The 26,429-nt window shown below is 42.3% G+C and overlaps 1 protein-coding gene across 1 annotated transcript in view; it reads left to right on the forward strand.

Moving 5' to 3' along the window:
- LOC126187587 (band 3 anion transport protein) overlaps positions 1-26,429 on the forward strand; it is a 588,329-nt gene that overhangs the window by 133,477 nt on the left and 428,423 nt on the right. The window lies entirely within an intron of this gene.

A 26,429-nucleotide genomic window follows, 5' to 3' on the forward strand; every position in this document is an offset into this window, starting at 1 on the left:
ATCTCATCGAGAACGAGGTCATTGGAGCCGGAACACAAGCTCGGATTGTTTCAAGGATGGATAAGGAAATGGCCGTGCCCTTTCAAAGGAACAATCTCGGCATTTGCCTGGAGCGATTTAGGGAAACCTAAATCAGGATTGCCGAGCGCGGATTTGAACCGTCGTCCACGAGTCCAGTGTGCTAGCCACTGCCCCACCTCCAGCTACTGCCAGAAAGCTGTTCATTTTCTGTCACGCAACTCTGTTTTCCTTCATAGCTGAAGCCAGAAACAGATGTCTCATGGAAACTTCGACTGTTCCCTGTTTCAGTCGATGGAAAAATAAAGAAAAAATTCTAGCCCCCCTACGGTATTCTGAAGAAGAAGCTACGTAACAATGCGTCGTAATTTTTCCCTGTCTTAGAACGCCATTATACGCGCATATACAGTTCGCCCTTCAAAAGTTTCATGTAATGCCCTGCTCCGCATGAGGGTGACAATAAATTATCTTTAAAATTTAAGACTTTAATACCTTTAAAACTATAGTAGATATTAACAAACGATTTTCAACACGTGATAGGTCATAAAGGTTTTCTTTCCTCATTCATACACATCAATGTGTGCACCTTTAGCGTGTGTGTGTGAAACCTTTCGGGACTTAACTGCTAAGGTCATCAGTCCCTAAGCTTACACACTACTTCACCTAAATTATACTAAGGACAAACACACACACCCATGCCCGAGGGAGGACTCGAACCTCCGCCGGGACCAGCCCCACAGTCCATGGTTTCACTCTTAGTGGCAGGGATAACGTCTAGTCGGAATTCCATTTCTCTCCACATACGATTCAAAATCTCCACAATGACAAGTTCAAATGTATCGCGAATACGTGCCTTCAAGTACTGTACGACTCTAACTTGGTTCGGTACACCATATTCTTCACAAAATCCCACAGGAAAAGACAGTGGTGTGAGGTCACGGGATCGCAGCAGCCATCGAACTGGACCATCTCGTCCAAGCCAACTATCCGGAATCTTTTCACCTAGGAATCGACGGACATTTAGGGATTAGTAGGGTGGTACCCCATCCTACTAGAATATGACATCAGATAGCATGTGTTCCAATTGTGACACACCAAACTTATGTAACATGTCCAGGTAAACGGTAGACTCGATGAAAAAGAATTAATGATCCAAGCGTGCATCAATCCGCATCAGACATTGCCTTGGGACTGCCACTTTCCATTCCACGAGAAACATCAGGATGCTGCGAATCCCTTAAACGAACGTTATAACGATTCCGTCTGCCGGATACATGAAACATTGCCTCATCGGAGGAATAAATCTTTTTCAAAAAGTCATTGTTTGTCTCAATCTTGCATAGCATATCAGCTGCAAGCTGTTCGCGCTGAAGTTTGTCCGCATGCTTTAATGCCTGAAGTAGCTGTACTTTGTAGGCATACAGCCGTGATCTCTTATGCAGAACATTGATCGTCTCATTTCCAACTCTCTGGCCGTCATACGCACTGATTTTGTCGGCTTCCTTGAAAACGCCTACCATATCGTCCACATTGGCGTCTGAAACAGATGGACGACCCGCCCCCTTTTTATGGAGAACAGTGCCTGTTTCCTAAGTTGTTTCGAATAGTTGGTCGGGACGGTTGTTGCCTTCCATACCGTGTTTTAAAGTTGTGTTGCACTTGGGTATCGGACATCGTCTGTATGAACACACTGAGATTTCTCCTGTGGCGTCCACATTTTATCAGGTTTAAGTTCAATTTTGGTTCAAAATTGCGCCACCCCCGAGATAAAGAAAACTTTATGAGTAATCTTACCACATGTTGAAAACCGTTTTTTTATATCTAGTAAATTTTTAAGGTTACTAAAATCTTAAGTTGTAAAGGTAATTTGATGTTTAAGCCGATATATCGGAAGTCGCCAGGAACAATAAATTATAAACTGAGTCACATAGTTCAAGCAGCGTACGTTATCGTATTTGGCAACGAAGCTCAGTTAGTTTCGAGAGCCAGCCGGGATAAAGTCGACTTTTGTCGGCAAAACTGTGTACTAAATTTCCCATCCTGTATACCCAAATCACCTCCAAATTTAATCCTGCTATACTGTATTCGCACAATAAACAACAGTTCGTTGTTTGCCATCCTTCCAGGTGTTGAAATTTAGCGTCCAGCAATGTTGGTCTACTACATCTATTCATTTACATCTCGCGATGTGTGGTTGAAACGAATCTTCCCTACTCTAATCTTCGCTAAACAATCGACTATTCCCGTGACAAGAGTATCCATCTAGGGGAAATCTAAATTTCTGATGACATAGCGCCCAAACCAGTATTCAACTATTTGGTGAATGACAGTTGAGTTCACTCATACAATCCTTACAATATTTACGACTGTACGTTGTTCCAATCACTCGACACGCCAATGGCTTTCGGAATGTTTGTGTGACACAAGCTAAAGTGGAGTCAAGTGGGGAGCAACCTTGGTGACCGCCTGTCCCGGTGCTGGGAGCAGAGCGGATCGCGCAACACGTAAGGCGGCGTGTTTTTATGGACGAGCGTACTTTGGACCAGCTGCGACAGTGACTAAGTTGACGTTAATAGTCTCAAAGAGCAGGGAGAACAACGTGTTTTCAAACCTAATTCGGAACTTATTCCAGATAGATGCAGCTGGGTTAACGGTTGCGGCCTTGCCTATGTGCGCAACAATCTGCAAGGGACACAACACAAAGTTGACGCTTTTCGCTTTATTTCCAGAAGATGGAAATACTTCCGGGGACCTACTACCAACACGGAGATCTAAAGCTTAGAATCCAACTACATTCAAAGACGTAAAAAATCTTGGAAAAATCTGTGTGCCTGAGTTATCCCAGAGAGATCAAAATACTGTATTACCTTTATGGTACTTTGCATCGGGAAGTTTCTGGTAACCTTATACTCTTCAAGTGACATTCAGGCGTCATCGCTTAACGCCAATTAATAAGTTGTCTGTATAATTAAGGGATATAGTATCTCGTGTGCCCGTTAGCCATTTTTATTAAACCGAGAAATGTGAAAGACCTTTAATTGTAGTGAAAACTTTAACGTCTTTCTTTGACTCGCAGCATTATTCTGTTAAATACCAATGTCAATAGCACACTTGGAGTACAGCGGTGACTCCTGTGTGAGAAGGCGGAGAACTGTTTCGATTTGTAAAATCAATGCATTTTTGTAAGCAGCTATTGCGGAAGGTTTAATATCAAAAACGTTTGAGTCATTAATACTGAAGGATCGTTACTAGAATATGCTCAAATTTACGTAGCGAAAGTGCTGCGTGGAGAATACAAACTGATTTACATGTTGGTGATAACTTGCATTTTCATAGAAACCTGGATCCCTTATTAGGATGTACTAAGGCGTCCCATAAATCGCTCGGACTAATGCAAACTCGATTGTTGCTATGAACCTGCAGACACGGTAAATTTTCCAGAATGAGATTTTCACTCTGCAGCGGAGTGTGCGCTGATATGAAACTTCCTGCCAGATTAAAACTGTATGCCGGACCGGTCCGGCACACAGTTTTAATCTGCCAGGAAGTTTCACGGTAAATTTTATTTGGAAGAAGAATATTGTTCTTTTCTAAAGTAATTAACGAAATCTGCTTACAGACCTTACCATCTAAATACACCGTCACAGCATGTCGACGGATTCCGGTCGATCTATAGCGAGATAGTAATGACTTTACACGAGGTTTCAGCTTTCGCCGAGGAATGGCAGCTTAACGACGAGCAGCCAACTACATTCTCCAGTAAGCTCTGCAGCCGCTGCATTACTCAAAGTATCGTAGAGAACTTTACGCCCTTCAATATACTGCTCTCAACAAGAAAAAGTTACTACGCTTATTCAAGCACACAGATTTTTCCAAGATTTTTTACGTCTTTGCATATAGTTGAACTTTTTATGAAGAGAACTTTAAGTAAGATTCTCTATAAGGCGTTTAAGACTTTTCAGGAGATTAAAGTCAACCAGTACAAAGTTCTTTCAAGCTAGCTTGCTTTTTTCATTTTCATTCCGTTTTAAGAGGTATGCTCAGCAGCGGCAGTGGTATTCTTCTCCTGCCAAAGAGGATGGAGACTAAGAAGACTAGGAAGAAGAGAAAACTAAGAATATTTTCTAATGTCTCAGTGAGAATTCCACATTTTTTCTTTTATACCTGTCCAAATTTCATAGCGGTCAAACGATAGTATTTGTTAATATATCACCGAAAAAAATGTTGCTTTCGTCCGCTTTGAATGAAGGATAGGTTGCAATACCAAACCCGATAGCGGATAATGATTACATTGGCTCTGAAATGAGCCAACTGGCGACCGTCAGAATAATTGACTATCGAGCGCACGAAATTAGTTCTGCATTTCCCAAAAAATGATAACGTAAGGCCATCCAATCTACTCAGTATAACAATCTTGCAACACTGTTGTTACCTGAGAGGCAATATCAAGTAAATTAGATCGCGTTATGGGCATACGAGGGATCAGAAACATTGTTCAATCGGCCAAGAAATTGAGAACCAGTTTGCGTCTTATAAAGCATTGTCTTGGATTTAAAGTATCTACCCTTATCAGTTTTGGTTCTAAGGGTAGCAAGAATTATGTTGGACTGATCATTCCTAAAGTACCAAAAGACTGTTCAAAACATAAACGGCAACGAAAGACAGAATTTTGTATAAAACAGAAAAACTGAAGAGATCAGCTACAACCTTATTAATAGGTTCAGTAGGGCTCAATGGTATTTCTTTTCCCTGATGGTTGGCGTCGTCTGGAGTCTATCTATTGAGTGTATGTGACTGCCATTAAGAGGGTATTCCGTTTGTTTCTCTGATGAGGACGACAGAGATGGCAGACGGAACTCAGTGCAGTCAAGTAGCCTAATCCACACTTATATCCAAAGGGGTCGTTGAGCTTAAAATTTCCATGTGACGGGCGGATCGACAATAACAATGCCACATACTCTCACTCTATGAGACTTTGCGGAGAGGATTGGAGTGTAAAGCAGGGTACTGACGTAGGATAAGGTGATCAGGAACTTCGCGCCACCATCTATCCGTCCTTTGTTGGCCAAATACTGATGATGAAAATTTGTTCTACCGCCGGTATTCGAACAAACTAACAAACTGCCTCCAAATCGTGGACCACTGCTCTACAGGATGATATCGACCTCATTTAGAAAGGCACTATAGTGGTCAGAAAAGATTTCTTCAAATTACTGCAACCAGTCGCCTTCTGTTTTGTTCTTCAATCTTTTTATTATTCCATCACCGATTTCGAAACGCCTAGTGATTCATCATCAGATGATACATATATTTGTTGACTGCAGCAGTGTGGGAGACATGTAGCTGTATTCTTTGGATGCTAATCACTGTAAGCAAAGCAGCAAAATCTATCTCATTTGTGAATAATTCTCGCCGCACTCAGTGCTTACATATTGCCCACAGCTACATGACACCCACACTGCTGCAGACAATAGCATATATACCATTTTATGATGAATCGTTAGGCGGTTCGAAACCGGTAATAGAATAATAAAAAAATTGAAGAAAAAAAAAAAAAAAGGCGACTGGTTGCAGCAAGTTCAAGAAACCTGTATTCATCACAGTCACAGTATTCCTCATCCATAATGGATAAAAATTTAATGTTCGGTAAGTACAGGATTATGTTTGGCCACTCATTTGACCCTTGGACTTGGCCGCAAAGAGACAGCTGAATGTAGTGTGCGTGATAACCTCATGGCAGAGGTCAATCCAGACAGAAAAACTGCAGAATTGTGGTTTACTGGTACTGGAAAAGAAGCTGTATCGCAGAAAACTATGTATTGTTTCATGTTATGGACTTGGTCATATCGTGATTTAACACAGTGTCATCTCTCTGATTATGTAATTACGCCGATTACTGAAAAAAATTGAAAATGTTGCTGATAAGAAGTACTTTGCTTCTAAGCCTTGAGATAGTCGTGTCAAAGCCTGAAAAGGTTTTAGTTGCCTTATTATTTTATGATTCACAGTAATTTTTGTTGTTTTCGGCGATTTTTCTAATAAAAAATCAATATTCTTAACAGCGGACTTTGAAAAAGCCGTGACTATGGTCAGTTGGGCTGTCTTGATGAAACTGCGATAAACCACGCAATGTGACACATGACACGAGGCTAGGATCCCCCTGATCGTAGAACGCGGTCTTCATTGTGTGTGAGCGTGTCTAGCAGAAGGGACGTTGCTTCTTTCTGCAAGCTCTTTATCTGCTCTGGCAGTTCAAGAAGGGGAACCAAGTAAGTGTTTCAGCCTGTACACGGCTGACAGCAACTCTTAGGTGCACGTCAGATGTCATCTTTCGCTAGCACTGTCAACAGTACCCACGTTGTGTCAAAGAAAGGTGTGCAGGAAGTTTATCAGGGACAGTGGAATGATTCAGATCATCAGTCATAGTATCGCAGGTAGTGTATGCAGAAATCTGAGTTGTAATCGCAGGCATAAAGATCCCTTGTGTGAGAAAAAGTTGTCTACCGGATGGTCATGATCGTCTCTACCACAGTATAATTAGTCTGTGCAGTGGCGTAGTGATTCAGTGTTTCTAATTCTAAATTCATCCATTCCATCAGAGTGGCGGAGAAATAAAGAGCTGTCAATGATTGACATGCAGGCGGCATTTTGTCGCAGGAGATAAATAATGAGGTTTCATAATTTTATGAGTAGAACAGTCTATTCGACGTTTTGACCGAATTAAACTAACTTCAGTTCTAAAACTACGTTAAGAAAACACAAAACCGTTAATTCTTCCCTATCATCTAAGTTATTCGAAGTAATACATGAAAGTTATAAGCTATATACGTGAAGGTTACCTGAAATACAGAACAAATAATAACATACACGAGTAAGAATGTTTATTCATAAAGACAAAAATAACTGAGGTTATTAATGCTGCCTTGTTAGAATGTTTAACTAGTGCTCCTGCATTCCAAATTCTCTCTTCATAACATAAAGGCTTTATGGACGTAGAGGCGTGTCGTATTGTAAAATAATTGTCAGTAAATGGATAAAACTGATGTTTGGCCCCCGGTACATTTACCTTCCTCCTGTTTCCAACCCCTCGTTTCGGACTAAGGTTTTTTAGGAAGTTTGCTTTGGCTGTCAGGTAAATGCCGGAATTGGTAGACCCCTCTCATTTCTTCCTTTTTGGAAACGCTATCTGCCTCCCTACTGATACGCCTGGAAAACGGCTAAAAACAACGGTATTTCTATAACGCATCGGATTCGAAACAACCCAGTGTACTAATCGAAGTGTAAAGTCGAAAATGGAAGAAAAGGCAGTTTCTGGAAACACAACACATATCTGGGACGTATTTTCGCAGAAGTAAATTAAAATTAGTTGCCTTCCCCGGTTCGGACGAAGTTTTGTAAGGCAGATGATGAAACGAAATCACCTCCGAAATTGTCGAAACTTGGAAATCGTGTGACGCACTATCAGTTCACCTACTCTGCACGGGTCATTGCTGAAACAGCCCGCTCTGCCTAGAGATTAAAAAGTATATGGATCAAAAAAGTAGCTTCCTCCATCAAAGTAGGACGATATTGCTATGAGGCATCCCGACCAAAATTCAGAAATCAGTGCACCGCGGTCAATGTCATTTACAGTCACTGTCCGTCTGTCTGTCCTCTCCAGGGCACAACAACAAATATAATCTTTGATGTAAACGTCATCTGAGAGCAATTGTCAAATGGAAGAAATTTCACAAACTGGTTTTTCTCTTCGGTCTAAACATTATACTACAAACATTGCAGTAGAGTATTAAATAAGAGCTATTTTCATCATCTGATATTATAGAAAAAAATATGGAAAATTATTATTTGCACAGATTGCATGAAAACTGTTTGGTTTTACACGCCACTCACAGCTGCCATTTGGCTGCACATTGGCACGTGCAGTAAGATGGTTCGCCCTCTATCATCAGACACTGATCCAATGTAGCATTGGGAGAGCTAGGGTGTCACAGTTTATTACTCCCCCCCATTTAATCTGTCACAGTTATCTAAAATTTAATGGTAATAAGAGTTTAATGTTTCATATAATAATAATATTTTGCTTACGTAAATGATTAGTACATCAATTTAACATCACTTTCAAGAATAATAATTTACATGCTGTAAGATCAAAACTTGCGCTCACTATAATCAGCATTTCACTTAGCATTGGGATTATGAAAACAGGTCTGGGGACTATGGTTGTGAGAACGTGTGAATGTGAGAAATACTGTTGCTTTCAGTCGTTTCCACCCTTCTGAGACAAAAGTCAGTGTTTCTGTCACTTTTTACCGTAGCAGAGGACATTTCCCTTGAATTACTCAGCTTCCTGTGCATTCAAGTGCCGTGTTCAAATGGTTCAAATGGCTCTGAGCACTATCGGATTTAACATCTGAGGTCATCAGTCCCCTAGAACTTAGAACTACTTAAACCTAACTAATCTAAGGACATCACACACATCCATGCCCGTGGCAGGATTCAAACCTGCGACCGTAGCGGTCGCGCGGTTCCAGACTGAAGCGCCTAGAACCGCTCAGCCACAAATGGCCGGCTCAAGTACCGTGTCCGATCTGTTGTTGACACCAAGGCATAGGTACACCTACCTGCCTGAAATGGTCTCTGCAGTCGATCTGTATGTAAACCCACAGCTAAGGAGCAGACCCTCAAACGAGCAACTAAGATTGTACTATGTTAAACATACCTTGTAACTTCCTAGAAATGGTTCCCAACTGTAGACTGTTTTTATACAGCTTGATTTTCAGAAAATTTGGAAATTGATACACGTAAAAATACGAATGCTTTTAGTGAAATGTTCTCGTGGGGAGGGGGGAGGGAGGGATATCAGACTCAGATCCCTCCATTAAATCGCCTCCCCCCACTTACGTCCGCGCCTATCTGTGACCCTCAAGACACTTGGTGCGTGGACCCGGCGCGAGTGCCGCTGCCGGTGGACGCAATCGGCTGGCCCCGCCGCCTAACCTAACGAGCTGGCGTAATAGGGGCGCAGCCGCGGCCATTCGCGTACGGAAATGGAACGCCGGACTGGCCGGCCGAGTATTGAGCAAAGCGGCAGAGCGGGCCGTCCCAGGTGGACACACTCGCGTTCAGGCCAGGGGACCCTGCTGGGTTCTCCCGTCCCGTGCCAGCGTACGTACGCGTCGTCACCTCCCAAGTGGAAAGTATTTTACTGAGATGAATTGCAGCATCCGTCATAATGTAAGACAAATATTTTCATCCCAAAATTCAAATTCCATTGATTTTGTGTACAGAGGAATACAAAGTGGTTAACTCTCCTGTCTGTAGCACGGATGGACATAAACTGTCAATGTACCACTGTTAAGACGATATCAGGTCCAAACCAACTGCTGTTCTCTTGGGGCAAATGGGAAGGTGCGAGGAAAGCAACGTGATGTTCCAGTTCAAAATGGTTCAAATGGCTCTGAGCAGTATGGGACTGCTGAGGTCATCAGTCACCTAGAACTTAGAACTACTTAAACCTAACTAACCTAAGGACATCGCACACATCCATGCCCGAGGCAGGATTCGAACCTGCGACCGTAGCGGTCGCGGGGTTCCAGACTGTAGCGCCTAGAACCGCACGGCCAACTCGGCCGGCTGGTGTTCCAGTTGAGTTCATCACATCTTACTTTACACGAAATATTATTTCGTTTTCCGATGACAAAAATGTGCAAGTTGTTACATCGTTAAATTCTTTCCGAAAAGCAAAATTACTATTTCAGTTTGCGAGTAATTTGGTTTGTATTTCATTTACAGCTACAACGCGTTATGAGATGTTATTCTGTACTGTTTTAATTATATCTTACGTATCATCTGTGTTTTAAAATATTTCAATGCCTATTGAAACTTCTGCCTGGTTCACATGCAGATATTGTTCCGAAGACTTGATCTTAAAAAATTTAATGCTACTCATTTTAATTATAAGGGCCGATCAAAAAGTTGCAATTTGAGGGGGTTGCTGCAACGTACATACAACGTCGCGCTACTCTGATAAGGGTATATAAGCATCGACATGTAGACAAGGGGCCGCAGCTCGTGGTCGTGCGGTAGCGTTCTCGCTTCCCGCGCCCGGGTTCCCGGGTTCGATTCCCGGCGGGGTCAGGGATTTTCTCTGCCTCGTGATGCCTGGGTGTTGTGTGATGTCCTTAGGTTAGGTAGGTTTAAGTAGTTCTAAGTTCCAGGGGACTGATGACCATAGCTGTTAAGTCCCGTAGTGCCCAGAGCCATTTGTAGACAAGGAAGTAGTGTGGCATTCGCGTCTTTCCGACGTGTGTGCGGTAAACGAGCAAACGAGAACTATGGTGACGTTATTACCAGATGCGTCCAAACACCAGCATGCTGTCAATCTTCAGGCAGTGCGACACGGTGATTTACCTAACAGGTATCTCCAGCCCGGCGCGTTGCTGAAGGCGACTTTTCCTGATTGGCATACCGATTACAGACTGTTAATAGCGAAATAGGATGACTGTAAATCTAATCTTTCAAATGTCTACAAAATAATACAACTTAAAAAATATTGTCTCTGTTAAATTGTAAAATAATTAAAACCATCCGAAATTGTAGTTTAAGTAAATAGTATTACATTCTTCATCAAGTGTTACGCATTAATTTGTTCGATATTTACATAAATCTTCTAGAAAATATGTGCTGTCAAGATCAGGTACATTCCCTTTGCGTTTGTCTTTGCTGGCTTTCCGAACTCCGTGCATCTACTTTATGCAAGAACTAGCACAAGCTGTGAATTTTCTTACATCTACTTCCCCTGCAATTGCCCACATTACATCTACAACAGCTGGAAGTGTAGAAGCAGTGGATCTACAGTAAATTGCGACTCCCACATTATGATTGTTGTAAGACAGTTTCAATCTGCGGCAGTCATTAGCGTGTACAGCGGCCAGTTCATCAATAACAACGCAGTTTCTGTCTTTATAAGCAGAATATTTCCACGTCTCGTCCGCCCTAATATAAACCTAAATTAACATTTACTTTGTTTATATGTTGGAAAAAGTGGATCCTTCGAAAGCAGTGAGTCATTGCATAAAGAAATAAAACCTCACAAGCTTTCTTGCAGCCACTTTGCGTTAGAACATGTAGGATGTGCCTTTTTAAAAATAAGTTTAGAATCTGACAAACACATTGGTCACCCATTTTTACGACGTAAAAACGTGACTTCTTCTGTCGCTTCATGTAAACAGTCGTCTTTCTTAACTTGTTGATTAGAATACTGAAAAGCCACGTTGGAGTACGGCGATGTATGGAACGAGTTCCCGGTTTTGTACGTCATATCAGAGCTTAAAAGAGCTGTTCTTAGAACGATAACGTTACATTCTAGAAGCTGCGGAGCTGGTGCAGTTATATTATTCGGTTATAATATTTACAATCGTCGAATTTTTCGTTCACATCAGATATACGGAGCATTAGTCATCGCCTGTACTTTGTTCTCCATTAGATTCAGCAACACAGCGCAATAACCCGCTTGATTTAGCCTCCCAAGAACAATGCGACTGATTAACATAGGGCATTTGATGAGAAGCGTATCGCTCAGTCGCCGGAACAACGAGGGAGACGAAGGCCGGGCATGAAGAAACAATACCAGCGGTGTACCTATGCAACATCCGCACGTGATGCAAGTCCTGCGGCAGTACCGACCTGCCATCGCACTCGTCGAATACAGACACCGCGGCTGCTGGCTACATTAATCCAGAACTCCTCACAGCCATCATACTTGCCCCCACATCTATAGTCACTGCTTCCTGCAAGCTTTTGTTAAGCACGCTGTTTGCAAACATGTTTGTGCGGCTCAAAATTTTAAACGCACACACCACTTTCTGTTATCTTGTTAGACAAAAATGTTGTATGAAAGTATAATATTGAGGACACTAGAACACTGCACTTCTATGCGACCTAAGATTGGAATGTTACTCATCAATTTTTTTCTCAAAATCAATTACCATGTATTGTCAAAGCCGTATATCACGAATTCCACGCCCTACTTTTTCTCTAGAGTTAATTATAGTTTTATTTTTTGAACTACTATTGTGAGATTCCTTTATTAGAGTACGTAGAATGAGTTTTGTGCTTGGAACTTCTAAAAAAAAAAACTTCAGTTCTTTGAGCTAATCCGAATATTTACTATAATAAATTGCAGCTGAATCTTTTAAAATACATTTATGTTTTACATTAGTGAGATAGATTCGTTTGGTTTCTGGAAGCGCAGTTACAAAAACGTCGTAATAGCTACCATTAGTTCAATTGCTGCGCTGCTGGAAAGTGGTGAATATTAAAATCCAACGCATCAGGAAATCAGCTGAATGAAACCTTGCCCAAGTGCGATAAAAGAAAAGTAGCTACGCTAAACACATCATACCTTAAGCTTTGAGCAACTGTGTTCCGCCAAGTGCACTGTGGAAAGACAAGATTACAAAATAAATCTTTACTAACGGGGCGCCGCGCGGTGTAGCCGCACGGTCTTAGTGTCTTGCCACGGTCCGGGCGGCTACCCCCGTCGGAGGTTCGAATCCTCCCTCGGGCGTAGGTGTGTGTGTTGTCCTTAGTGTAAGTTAGTTTAAATAGTGCTTAAGCTTAGGGACCGATGACCTCAGGAGTTTGGTCCCACAAGACTTTACCACAAATTTCCAATTTACTAACGGGATGGTGAAACAGACTGAACTTACTGAATGATATAAAGGAAACTAGCTTTTAAAAACTGTTTTATGAAACCGACTTTTATCTATTACAGTTATCTTTACAAATCTTGGGTATTAATAAACCGCTTAGCTGAATTGAGTACTTTAGATCAGTACCGGTTTCGCCGGCCGCGGTGGTCTCGCGGTTCTAGGCGCGCAGTCCGGAACCGCGCGACTGCTACGGTCGCAGGTTCGAATCCTGCCTCGGGCATGGATGTGTGTGATGTCCTTAGGTTGGTTAGGTTTAAGTAGTTCTAAGTTCTAGGGGACTGATGACCACAGCTGTTAAGTCCCATAGTACTCAGAGCCATTTGAGCCAGTACCGGTTTCGTGGCGCTAAAAGCCACGTCTTCAGCTCTAAAGTTTTAGTTATATCCAGAATGAGATTTTCACTCTGCAGCGGAGTTTGCGCTGATATGAAACTTCCTGGCAGATTAAAAATGTGGGGCGGACCGAGACTCGAACTCGGGACCTTTGCCTTTCGCGGGCAAGTGCTCCACCAACTGAGCTACCCAAGCACGACTCACCCCCCGTCCTCACAGCTTTACTTCTGCCAGTACCTCGTCTCCTACCTTCCGAACTTCACAGAAGCTCTCCTGCGAATCTTGAAGAACTAGCACTCCTGAAAGAAAGGATATTGCAGAGACATGGCTTAGCCACAGCCTGGGGGATGTTTCCAGAATGAGATATGCACTCTGCAGCGGAGTGTGCGCTGATATGAAACTTCCTGGCAGATTAAAACTGTGTGCCGGACCGAGCCTACCTACAAGGCTGTCAGCAAATCTTTACAAAATTCACAAAGGTGCTTGTTCGATGGATTCTTGAGTGTTGTTAATCAATATGGGATCCTTACCAGTAGGACTGATAGACGAGATAGAAAAGATCCAACAAAGAGAAGCACCTTTCGTTACGGGATCGTTTAGTCGCCGCGAGAGCGCTACAGAGACGCTCAAAAACTTCATTAGCAGTCGTTACAAGAGAGGCTTTGTGCACCCGTGCGGCGTAGCCACGCGGTCTAAAAAAGGGCGTGTTGTCACGGTCCGCGCGGCTCCCCGCGTTGGAGGTTCGAATCCTCCCTCGGGCATGGGTGTGTGTGTTGTCTTTAGCGTAAGTTAGTTTAAGTAGCGCGTAAGCTTAGGGATCAATGACCTCAGCATTTTGGTCCCATAAGACCTTACCGCAAATTTCCAATTTTCAGGCATTGTGCGTCACGGAGAAGTCTCCTAAACAAATTTCGAGAGAGCACTTTCGAGGAAGGGTCGGACAATATATTACTTCCTTTCACGTACATCTCGCGTAATGATCACGAAAAGAAAACGTCAATACATAGGCTTACCAACAATCATTCTTCCCGCGAGCCATTCACGAATGGAACAGGGCAGGGGAGGGGGGGGAAGGGGCATCAGTTACTGGTGGCAGGAGTACCCTCCGCCCCACAAAGCATTAGGTGTTTTGCGGAGTACGATTAAGATGTAGAGATCATTAATGAACTCTTGCCATTTTGAATGAAGCCCTTTTGGACGAATCTATTGTCATTGGTAGTTCGCGTGGCAAACTGTCACACTACACGCAATTTTCGCGCCGAATTGTAAACAAAAAGACTACTCATGGCTGAAGAGACTGTAGGAGGTGCTGCAGTAGGCCAAGAATAGTCGACTGAGACGAATTCGACCGTGTGAAAGGGGTTAAGGGTTAGAGAGTGGAGCGACGTGGAAGCAAGACCGTATTGGATTTTATGGCAATAAACTGCAAAGACACCAGAGAGGCGTCCCCTCGAAGCGGCGCGGCAGCAGGGAACGCCTGTCGGGCGCTCGCTGCCCGCCGTCCGTGCCTGTGCGCCGGACGCGCCGCGCCGTCCCGTCCCCTTGCATCGCATCGCTTCCTCTCTCTCGCCCTCTCCTTGAGGCCTCGGCAGGCCTACGCCTATCCAGTCACACTGCTGTCACGCCGTAGAAAGTGGGCCACCTCCGTTCTGCAAGTTGTGTTGCGCAAGAGACAACCGCTCCCCGTGAACGACCCTTTACGACATACATACATACACACAAACGCCACGCCCACATCTCTTTATGAGATGCCGTATGGCACAGATTACTGCCAGCTCATCTGAAGTTTAGCAAGCCATAAAAGTAAAACAGCTGCCATTGAATTGCTGTGGCACCAATTCATTATATAATTCAGAGTTTACAGATATAGCAGAACCCGACTCGACAACTATGAGCAACTGAACCGACAAAAATTAAGAAATTTCGTTTTCTCATGAGTATGGCCGCTAATAAGGATGTCCTCCCAACGGCAATTCCTTTTTTTTTATGCACATATCAGTGCCTGCTAGGATTTTAGTTTACAGCGATTTCAACGTACATTTTCACGAACTCTTGCCGTGGAATGTACCAACCAAACCTAAGTCTCAGTTCGCTTCACGGTCAGATTGGGTTTCGTGTGTGTTTTAAGCCAAAAACAGAACACGTTTTCGCATAACTTTACGAGATTTTACTTACGTGATAAAGTGATATTACAGGATACCAATGATTATCGGCTATATACATCTACGTTTACATACACACTATGCGAGTTACCGTAAGGTACACGGCGGAGGGTACCCTGTACCACAACTATTCATTTCCTTTCCAGTACTACTCGCAAATACAGCGAGAGAAAAGCGTATGTCTATATGCCTCTGCACGAGCCCTAATTTCTCTTAGCTTGTCTTGTCTTTATGCGAAATGTATGCTAGCGGCAGTAGATCGTTCTACAGTCAGCTACAAATGCCAGTTCTCTAAGTTTCCTCCGTTCCTCGAAAAAAATATCGTCCTCACTCTAGGGATTCCCATCTGAGTTCCCGAACCATCTCTGTAATACTTGCGTGTTGATTCTACTCGTAACAAATCTAGCAATGCTTCTCTGAACTGCTTCGATGTCTTTCTTTAAACAGACCAGGTGAAGATCCCAAAGACTCGAGCAGTACTCAAGAATGGGTCGCAGTAGTGTTCTACATGCGGTCCCTTTTACAGATGAACCACGCTTTCCTAAAACTCTCCCAATTAACCTAAGTCGATCATCCCATTTCCCCGCTATAGTCCGTACACGTTCTTTCCACTTCATATCGCATTGTAACGTTATGTCTAAATATGTAATCGACCTGACAGTGTCAAGAAGCACACTACTAACGCTGTTTCGAGTATTACAGGATTGAAACTTCCTGGCAGATTAAAACTGTGTACCCGACCGAGACTCGAACTCGGGACCTTTGCCTTTCGCAGGCGAGTGCTCTACCAACTGAGCTACTGAAGCACGACTCACGCCCGGTACTCACAGCTTTACTTCTGCCAGTACCTCGTCTCCTACCTTCCAAACTTTACAGAAGCTCTCCTGCGAACCTTGCAGAACTAGCACTCCTGAAAGAAAGGATATTGCGGAGACATGGCTTAGCCACAGCCTGGGGGATGTTTCCAGAAAGAGATTTTCACTCTGCAGCGGAGTGTGCGCTGATATGAAACTTCCTGGCAGATTAAAACTGTGTGCCCGACCGAGACTCGAACTCGGGACCTTTGCCTTTCGCGGGCAAGTGCTCTACCAACTGAGCTACCGAAACACGACTCACGCCCGGTACTCACAGCATTACTTCTGCCAGTACCTCGTCTCCTACCTTCCAAACTTTACAGAAGCTCTCCTGCGAACCTTGCAGAACTAGCACTCCTGAAAGAAAGGGTATTGCGGAGACATGGCTTAGCCACAGCCTGGGGGATGTTTCTAGAATGAGATTTTCACTCTGCAGCGGAGTGTGCGCTGCAAGTTTCGCAGGAGAGCTTCTGTAAAGTTTGGAAGGTAGGAGAGGAGGTACTGGCAGAAGTAAAGCTGTGAGTACCGGGCGTGAGTCGTGCTTCGGTAGCTCAGTTGGTAGAGCACTTGCCCGCGAAAGGCAAAGGTCCCGAGGTCGAGTCTCGGTCGGGCACACAGTTTTAATCTTCCAGGAAGTTTCCTATCAGCGCACACTCCTACTCATCTGCATTAACTTACATTTTTCTACGTTTGGAGCTAGCTAGCACAAAGTAACCATAGATTGACGTGTTCCACTGAACCGACGTAGAAATGATTGGTTTCCCACATAGATCTGATGATGAAATGTGCATTAGGAGATCGATCATGTTTGCTGTTTGAATATATATCAGTGAAATGCAGCGTGAGGAAATCTGTGATATTTGACGTATTACAATATCAAAATTGATCTTGATTTTATTATTCAGTAATTCACGCACCATCGCCGCAGGGGATTAGCCGAGCGGTCTGAGGCGCTGCAGTCATGGACTGTGCGGCTGGTCCCGGCGGAAGTTCGAGTCCTCCCTCGGGCATGGGTGTGTGTGTTTGTCCTTAAGATAAATTAGGTTAAGTAGTGTCTAAGCTTAGGGACTGATGACCTTAGCAGTTAAGTCCCGTAAAATTTCACACACCTTTGAACATTTGAACCGTTCACGCACCATCTTGTAGCTGGTAGATAGCTGCTCTTCAGAGGTACAACGTTTGATGTATAGCACACATTGTATAAAATCAAAATTTTTAGTGAATGAAATTCCATCCCTACCACAGTGCCATTTATAGATAGTGCTGTTAGTTTCGGAGAATGAATGCATCTTCAGGTACACAGTGTACAGTTACATCCATACGTCAAAGGATAAGATAAACTACGAGCCTCCCATTTTAATTAGCTTAGCTTGGCTTCCTGAGCTCATACACGGATGGCATGTAGAGTTTTAGATTTGAGAAGGCGATACAGCATGTTAGATTTAGCAGTGTCGTGCTGCACGCTCGGCGCAATAATAATAAGGCACGTTGGAGCACGGGTGGACTTGAGTTTACTGTATTTAATAACTGCTATGAACACGTCAAAGCACGGATGCAGCTGTGAAGATAAATTGTTTGATAAGAGGCAAAACCTTTTTTACAACGTCTCACAATTCTTTACGACTGACTTACTGATAAACGTGGCGAGGCCTGTGTTGGAATGACTGCTGACGAGGAGCTGTTCGTGATGTGTATGTAGTTGATGATGACGGAGTGGAGGGGCTACCACAACTGAAGGCGGTTCACCTGGTACTGTGTGTGCCAGAGATGTCTCGAACGGATGATTACCAGCTGCTGGTAGATTTTGGTGCGTGAAACGAAAACAGGAAATGATATGTGAATGGGAGAAAGAATCTGGAAGAATCTGCTGATGTGAATGTTGGATAAGAGGCGGGGGGCCTAGAGGTGGATATCAAGAAAGTTAGAGAGTAGTCGTGTGAAGTAGGAATGCGGTAAACTAAAGAAAGGGTGGTGTCGATGAGGCTGACATTGGAAACTGATATAGGTTGCTCTGGCGCCTTTGTCTGGTAGTTAAGAAGGGAGAAGATGCTGGAAGGTTAAAAAAAAGTTTCTAGGTTCTTGAATATGAGTTAGATTTGATTTTCTTAATATGAGGTCTAGACGTTTAACTGGAGTATGGAATGTGGAATTAATATGATTCGATGGATTGAATAGATTTGTTCAAAGAGATGGATGCATAGGAGGATAGTAATAATGTACTGGACATGTTTGCCCGCCCATCTGCGTATGATAGACGGGATGATCTATAGCGAAGCTTGACTCTGAATATTCACGTATTATAAAGATGGGACCGAAATCACTGTAGAGGGGCCGAGGGATGCCTTAAGCACTTGATTATCTGGATCTGATATCAGATCCCGTCGGACCCACTCCACGATGGGGTGTTTGTTACCTGACTACAGTAAGAAAAATAGCAGTCTGGTGATAGTCATATTTCAATAAAAAATTTCGATCGAGGCGGAAATAAATTTTATATTACATTTTACTTATATTTAGTCTATTAGCGCTCATTGTACGATTCATGCTTTTGCTTTTGGTTTGCTTCTTGGAAATGATGTGTAACATTGCTAACGTTTATTGAAAGTTAAAACCATATCTTATTTTGCGAGATTTTTTCCTTCATCCGCAGATTTTATGTTGACTGTATCCACAGATTTTGATAACTAATTCCACCGAATCTGATACGAGAACACCGCGCTAGACATTTATTGACAATTTGTTTAAAAATGCTTAAGTATCTCAGTCGAAGTACGAGGACTAAATAGCTAATGTAACTTAAAAGAGAATGTTTTAATCACTGTTAATTAACTAATGCATCGATAAAAATTTGTCTATTACTTTCAATGTATTTTACCTTGAGAAAATCTGATTTCATATTTCTACTGTTGTAACCAAATGCAATCTTCAGATACAAGTAACAAAATTCTGTTCATTTTTTTGGCATATTTGTAGTGATTCTTGTTTTTCTGTGAATCCTCATGTCAGCCTGGTTCCGTCAACATCGGTTTGCTTGCGATCAGAACCGTCAGTCTGTGAGGGGACGAGATTCGTATCATGATGCGCTAAATCTCGCGTAAAAGTGCACCTCAGCGAAATTTGGAATTACGTAAAAAATAAGAGTTAAAAGTAACGTGGTTACGACGTATGGCTTGGTCGACGCCATAATAATGACGTGACAAGCCACCATTACAAAAGATATTACCCGAGCTGAAAGTAGGAAAAGTATCGGCAGCGACAGGCGATGACAGATAGTGACTGGCCAGATAGCAGAACGGAAGGTTAATGCATGCTGTTCGCCACTTAAAGATAACTCTGTATTGCCGTTTTCAATACTGGGGTGGTTGCAACCATGGCAGCAGCCATATTAGACAGGTTCTTTCATGTGTTTTTGTTTGCACTGGAAATTAAGGACAAACAAACTTCGCATAAAAGATTTTGTCTCACATTCAAACCTCTGTATCACCTCAGACGTCAGATGAAACCACGGAACTTAGTATATCCATCTGAGTTGTGGATTTGGGTATCTATTAAATGCCAGTAAATGGGCGTAGACGGATCTCAATAAGTATCGGTAACGATACAGAGACAACCGACTTAAAGGCACAAGACCCTCAGTATGTTACGCAGATGACTAAAAGCTTCAACACAGAACGCTGAAATCTCATTACGTGTCCTGGTCTTTCCTGCTGATCCAGCACAGGCTTTCGCCGCACCACGACATGAGTTTATTTACATGCAGAGAGTTTTGAGAGAGAAGAGGCATGTGTGGCAGTGATGGTGGCGTCAGAAGCCACGACAGACGTCCAGTTAGCTTGTGCGGCCAGATACCTCTCTGGAGTCTGTAGGGTGCGAGGGGGTGACAGTACGAGACAACGGGTGACTGTATTTATGTTAGGGGAGGGGTGTGACACCTTAGTTTCTGTCGTTCCTAGAGCTGCCTGATAATACTGCCAGTATCATTTGCTGGATACTCATTTCTCATAGTAACAGTCCTTATAGCTTTTATACGTAGATGACAATCACAAATGCGAATCGAGTTAAGGCGACTGACTTCCCACAGGGTCAGCACAATAGTGGGCTAACCATGAGAACTTGGTTCCAGCTAAATGGTTCGAATGGCTCTGAGCGCTATGGGACTTAACATCTGTGGTCATCAGTCCCCTAGAACTTAGAACTACTTAAACCTAACTAACCTAAGGACATCACACACATCCATGCCCGAGGCAGGATTCGAACCTGCGACCGAAGCGGTCACGCGGTTCCAGACTGAAACGCCTAGAACCGCACGGCCACACCGGCCGGCTTCCTGCTAAAACTTCTTCAAATTAATCTTAATCATCTGCTTGAGCACTACACCGCTAGGCAGTCAATAGCTCGAAAAGAAAAGAAAAATACTTTAAAATCCCTTCGACTTCGAGACCTCCAAACTGATCTCTATAGTTGAGGAAACTATTCATGATGTGGTAGCGCCGATGTTCTCAGAGTGTTGTACTTTTTATTGGGGTTCAGCCAAGTGAACAACCCTGACGACAAAGTATGGCTCTACAGTAATAGAGGTGGGGTATCCACCGCTGTGTATTTGCCTTGGTAATAGCAGCTTCTGTCTACAAAAGACCATAGAATGGTGCATTTGACTCGTAATATCTTCATTTGTTACGTTAGTTTTCGATGGATTCAGTTTTAATACTTTGCAACGTAACATTTGTGAGTAATATTTCGTAGTGGGGAAGTAACATCTCGCCAGTCGGTCATGCATTCACAGCCGGCTCTAGCTCGAGAGGGCGGGAGCTGCGGAGGGATTTACGGCTGTTACCTGCAGCACTCCGCATTTGTACTAAGCGCGTAGCTCTGGCCAAGCATACCAAAATCCACCCCGCCGCGGTATTGGACTTTCAGCCCCCGCTAGGACCCAGCCAGACTCATAACTCACAAACCGTCGGAGACTGGGGACACGTTGTTGTTGTTGTTGTTGTGGTCTTCAGTCCTGAGACTGGTTTGATGCAGCTCTCCACGCTATTCTATCCTGTGCAAGCTTCTTCATCTCCCAGTACCTACTGCAACCTACATCCTTCTGAATCTGCTTAGTGTATTCATATCTTGGTCTCCCCCTACGATTTTTACCCTCCACGCTGCCCTCCAATACTAAATTGGTGATCCTTCGATGTCTCAGAACATGTCCTACCAACCGATCCCTTCTTCTGGTCAAGTTGTGCCACAAACTTCTCTTCTCCCCAATCCTATTCAATACTTCCTCATTAGCTATGTGATCTACCCATCTAATCTTCAGCATTCTTCTGTAGCACCACATTTCGAAAGCTTCTATTCTCTTCTTGTCCAAACTATTTATCGTCCATGTTTCACTTCCATACATGGCTACACTCCATACAAATACTTTCAGAAATGACTTCCTGACACATAAATCTATGCTCGACGTTAACAAATTTCTCTTCTTCAGAAACGCTTTCCTTGCCATTGCCAGCCTACATTTTATATCCTGTCTACTTCGACCATCGTCAGTTATTTTGCTCCCCAAATAGCAAAACTCCTTTACTACTTTAAGTGTCTCATTTCCTAATCTAATTCCCTCAACATCACCCGACTTAATTCGACTACATTCCATTATCCTCGATTTGCTTTTGTTGATGTTCATCTTATATCCTCCCTTCAAGACACCATCCATTCCGTTCAACTGCTCTTCCAAGTGCTTTGCTGTCTCTGACAGAATTACAATGTCATCGGCGAACCTCAAAGTTTTTATTTCTTCTCCATGGATTTTAATACCTACTCCGAATTTTTCTTTTGTTTCCTTTACTGCTTGCTCAATATACAGATTGAATAACATGGGGGAGAGGCTACAACCCTGTCTTACTCCCTTCCCATACACTGCTTCCCTTTCATGCCCCTCCACTCTTATAACTGCCATCTGGTTTCTGTACAAATTGTAAATAGCCTTTCGCTCCCTGTATTTTACCCCTGCCACCCTTAGAATTAGAAAGAGAGTATTCCAGTCAACATTGTCAAAAGCTTTCTCTAAGTCTACAAATGCTAGAAACGTAGGTTTGCCTTTCCTTAATCTTTCTTCTAAGATGAGTCGTAAGGTCAGTATTGCCTCACGTGTTCCAGTATTTCTACGGAATCCAAACTGATCTCCCCCGAGGTCGGCTTCTACTAGTTTTTCCATTCGTCTGTAAAGAATTCGTGTTAGTATTTTGCAACTGTGGCTTATTAAACTGATTGTTCGGTAATTTTCACATCTGTCAACACCTGCTTTCTTTGGGATTGGAATTATTATATTCTTCTTGAAGTCTGAGGGTATTTCGCCTGTTTCATACATCTTGCTCACCAGATGGTAGAGTTTTGTCAGGACTGGCTCTCCCAAGGCCGTCAGTAGTTCCAATGGAATGTTGTCTACTCCGGGGGCCTTGTTTCGACTCAGGTCTTTCAGTGCTCTATCAAACTCTTCACGCAGTATCGTATCTCCCATTTCATCTTCATCTACATCCTCTTCCATTTCCATAATATTGTCCTCAAGTACTTCGCCCTTGTATGGACCCTCTATATACTCCTTCCACCTTTCTGCTTTCCCTTCTTTGCTTAGAACTGGGATTCCATCTGAGCTCTTGATGTTCATACAAGTGGTTCTCTTATCTCCAAAGGTCTCTTTAATTTACCTGTAGGCAGTATCTATCTTACCCCTAGTGAGATAAGCCTGTACATCCTTACATTTGTCCTCTAGCCATCCCTGCTTAGCCATTTTGCACTTCCTGTCGATCTCATTTTTGAGACGTTTGTATTCCTTTTTGCACGAGTGACTAAAAATCAGAAGTACGTCTGGCATCGGCCGATATCGGAAAGCGGTCGCGTGGCGTTCCTCGCTCGTGTGGTGCAATCTTTGTCTTGAGCGACAAATTTGCAAAAACGAACGTTGTTAAGGATTCGAATGCAGCGAAATATTTGTGACAAGCAAAATTTGATTGCTGCTCGTTTCATTCGCAGCCGTATAAGTTCTGCTCTTAGGTTCCCACTTTATCACACATTCGAAAATCCAGACATATTACGAATAAATAGTAAAGTATTGGTAACAGTTTTAGCTGTTCTCTTAGGTTCCTGCCTAAACATACCGTCGGAAATTGTGTCATATCAGATAATAAACACCCAAATATTTGTGTAAGGCAAAAATACAAGTATCATTGCTGCCCGTTTTCCTTGCAACAATTCAGCCTGTACTCTTAGATTCCCGTCTAACCACACTTTCCGGTATCGCGACATATTCGATAAAACCGGTCAACGTTTGCGACAAGAAGGGATATAAATGACAAAATGATTCAAATGGCTCTGAGCACTATGGGACTTAACTTCTGAGGTCATCAGTCCCCTAGAACTTAGAACTATTTAAACCTAACTAACCTTCCACACTGAAGCGCCTAGAACCGCTCGGCCACCCTTGCCGGCTATAAATGACATTGCTGATTGATTCATTCGCAGCAATTTCAGCTTTCGTTTTTTGATCAGAATGAAGTCACAAAATGGAAGGAACTCATTACTGAAAGAGCAAACTCTTATACATAAATAACATCGAATTTGCTTCTGTTACACTATGTTTTTTTATATTTTTAAGGCATGCTTCTAGGTTAGAAGCAACAGCACGGCTTTATCAGGTGAGCATGGAATACACATTGAAGATAGCGCTTTAAAACTGTTCATAGTGATTTCCTTAGACTTTTTATACGCCATGAGGTATTTAACTACAATTAATCGCACGTAGAGTGATACAAATTCATTGTGCCTTTGCCTTGAAACAGCATACTGTCACAACACGCAAGCTTTAATACGGAAACAACTGAAATACGATGAACCCAATATGGCGGCTCAAAAGTAGCCAGCGAAGTATGTCACGCGATCCCTTTTCGATTTCAGCTGAGTGCCAGATGTATTTCAGATTTTTAGTCACTCGTTTAGAAACAGACTAAACTATGACTTCCCTACATCAGTGATTTTTGTGAATACTACTATTCGGTAACTGTTTTTTGGTAGCAATTTGTCACGGTTTAAAATAACATTTTACGAATTCACAACTTGTAGGTTTATCCCTCCAATCCATCAATTTTAAAATGATACTTCTGTTATTTATCAACTTAGCTGTTGCACTGTGATTATTCGCAAGTAACAACTAACATCCGCTAACTTAAGAGTTGCCATACGTCCGCATTTATGTGGACATGTCAAAATTTTCGACGTTTAATGCAGCGTTCACATATATTTTTACTATTTCTGCTAATGTCCGCATTTTTTAGTTTTGGGAATTATTATCTTTTGATTTTTATTTTCCTCTCGTATCGTCAACAACGTGTACACCTTTAACTTTGGTTTTTGAATTACATCATTTGTTATTTGCTTACAATCGATCTCTTACGCTAGTAAAAACGAAAACATCGATTCATATTGCTTAAAACCGGTGTTTAGATCGTTTTAGCATAGTTGTGATGCCTACGTTCCTTGGCTTTGATAGTCCCCTTTCCCTCTGGTTTTCACCTCAGAGTTTGTTTCTTTTAGATGCACGTATTTTTAGCGAACTCGTGTATTCATCCAACTGCGTCTTCTTTAATTACATATTCCTCACCCAGTAACTCATCTTAATAGGTAAGCTGAAACTACATCTTCAATATTTGCAAAATAAACCTACGGCATAGAAACGTTGTTTTATAAGTTTTTCTCCATAGCTCAACAGTGGCTTTTGAACATTCTTTGTTTCGCTTCTGTTTAAGATAAATTGATAACTTCTCATGATGTCGAAGAGGAAATGTACTTTTACGGATAAGTTCCGACAAAAATATCCACGCTTCCGGCCCAGAAGAGTACAGTGAGAAGCAAACTGTGTGGTTTATAGCCCAGGGACCTATGCTTCAGTATAGGCGCCATCGACCTGGAACTCCACTTGAAAACGGAGAATCACATTAAGTGTGTTAGGGGTGCATCTTCATCAAATAAAGTGACTAATTTGCTTTAAAAAAATCAATACTGAACTGGAAACTGAAGTAAGTACTGTTGAAGACACTCCTGCTTATCATGCTGTGTCGCACCATAGCATTTATAAACGTATGAATTGTACCCCTGGACTATTGAGAGAAATTTTCCCTGACTCATCCACATTATCAAAAATTTCGTGTGGCATGGGAATCATACTTTTTATTTAAAACAAAAAGATTCCAGCACCGGTGTGTATGACATGACGTCAGCAGTGTTTACGTAATTCTATCATCTTATCGAGATACGGGCTAGAATGGTTCTAAAAAAGTGCTGATGAATCCTGTTGAGGGTATCTGCGTTTTGGATTTCAGAACATGGTAATCCTATGCTATGTTATATCTGACCAGGTGAACTCTGACAGTGTAACGAAGTGAAATATTCTCGTCTGTGAAATGTGCGAACTGAGTATTTCAACAGTATGCCACTGAAGTCGTTATGCGATTTGAAAGGGACGATAAATAAATGTGAAATACACTGTGAGTGATTAACGAAAATTCCATTCTCCCCTTGTCAAAGGCGTCCTACACGCCAAAAGGTTTTGCCATGTAGTTATTAAAAAAGATTTGGTATGTACTTTTACGGTTGTTGATATGGAGTGAAAAGAATGGGAAATACCGACCTACCAGTTAAATGTTTATATCTGGAATAGTTTAAATGCAATACGTAAAGATACACACCAAAGTTTACCTATATACTGTATTATTGAAAAAGACATCCGTCTTTTGAATATACTACTGTTAAAAAGTTGGTAAAAGTTACGTAGTGGAGGATATAGAGGTCGCGTTAACACTGTGACGGTGTATATTACACGAAATGTATATTGCTTTTAAGTGTCTACCACTCTTACAGCAATATATATAGTAAATAGGTAAAGGGGAAACTTTATGACGAATTGAATTTTTTTTTTCTTGAAGCTGGCGTCAGCATCCAGCAGTTGCTTCTATTAGCAGTTCTTCAAGTTTAGTTAACATACCAAAAATCACAGATTCTTTCACCAAAAATAATGTTAAAGACTGCAAACTAAACTTCACGCTTAATATCTGTTTGTTAACAGTCATGATAGCAAAGAGTCACGAACAGTTACCGAGCAAGGTTAGAATACTAGTGCCACCAAAACTACAAAGTACATTAGTAATGCTGTGTTCTGAAAGCTTCTAGAGCAATCAATGGCTCAAATTAATATTTTATCAACTGCAGTTTTTTTACATTTCATAAACTTCCAAAATATTATACGTATATTGCAAATAGAGAATCTCTGCATTTACTATCAAACTATAGGGTATTTTTGACCAAAACAAGATC

This window comes from Schistocerca cancellata, chromosome 5, assembly GCF_023864275.1.
Source record: "Schistocerca cancellata isolate TAMUIC-IGC-003103 chromosome 5, iqSchCanc2.1, whole genome shotgun sequence".
Classification (NCBI taxonomy): Eukaryota; Metazoa; Arthropoda; class Insecta; order Orthoptera; family Acrididae; genus Schistocerca; species Schistocerca cancellata.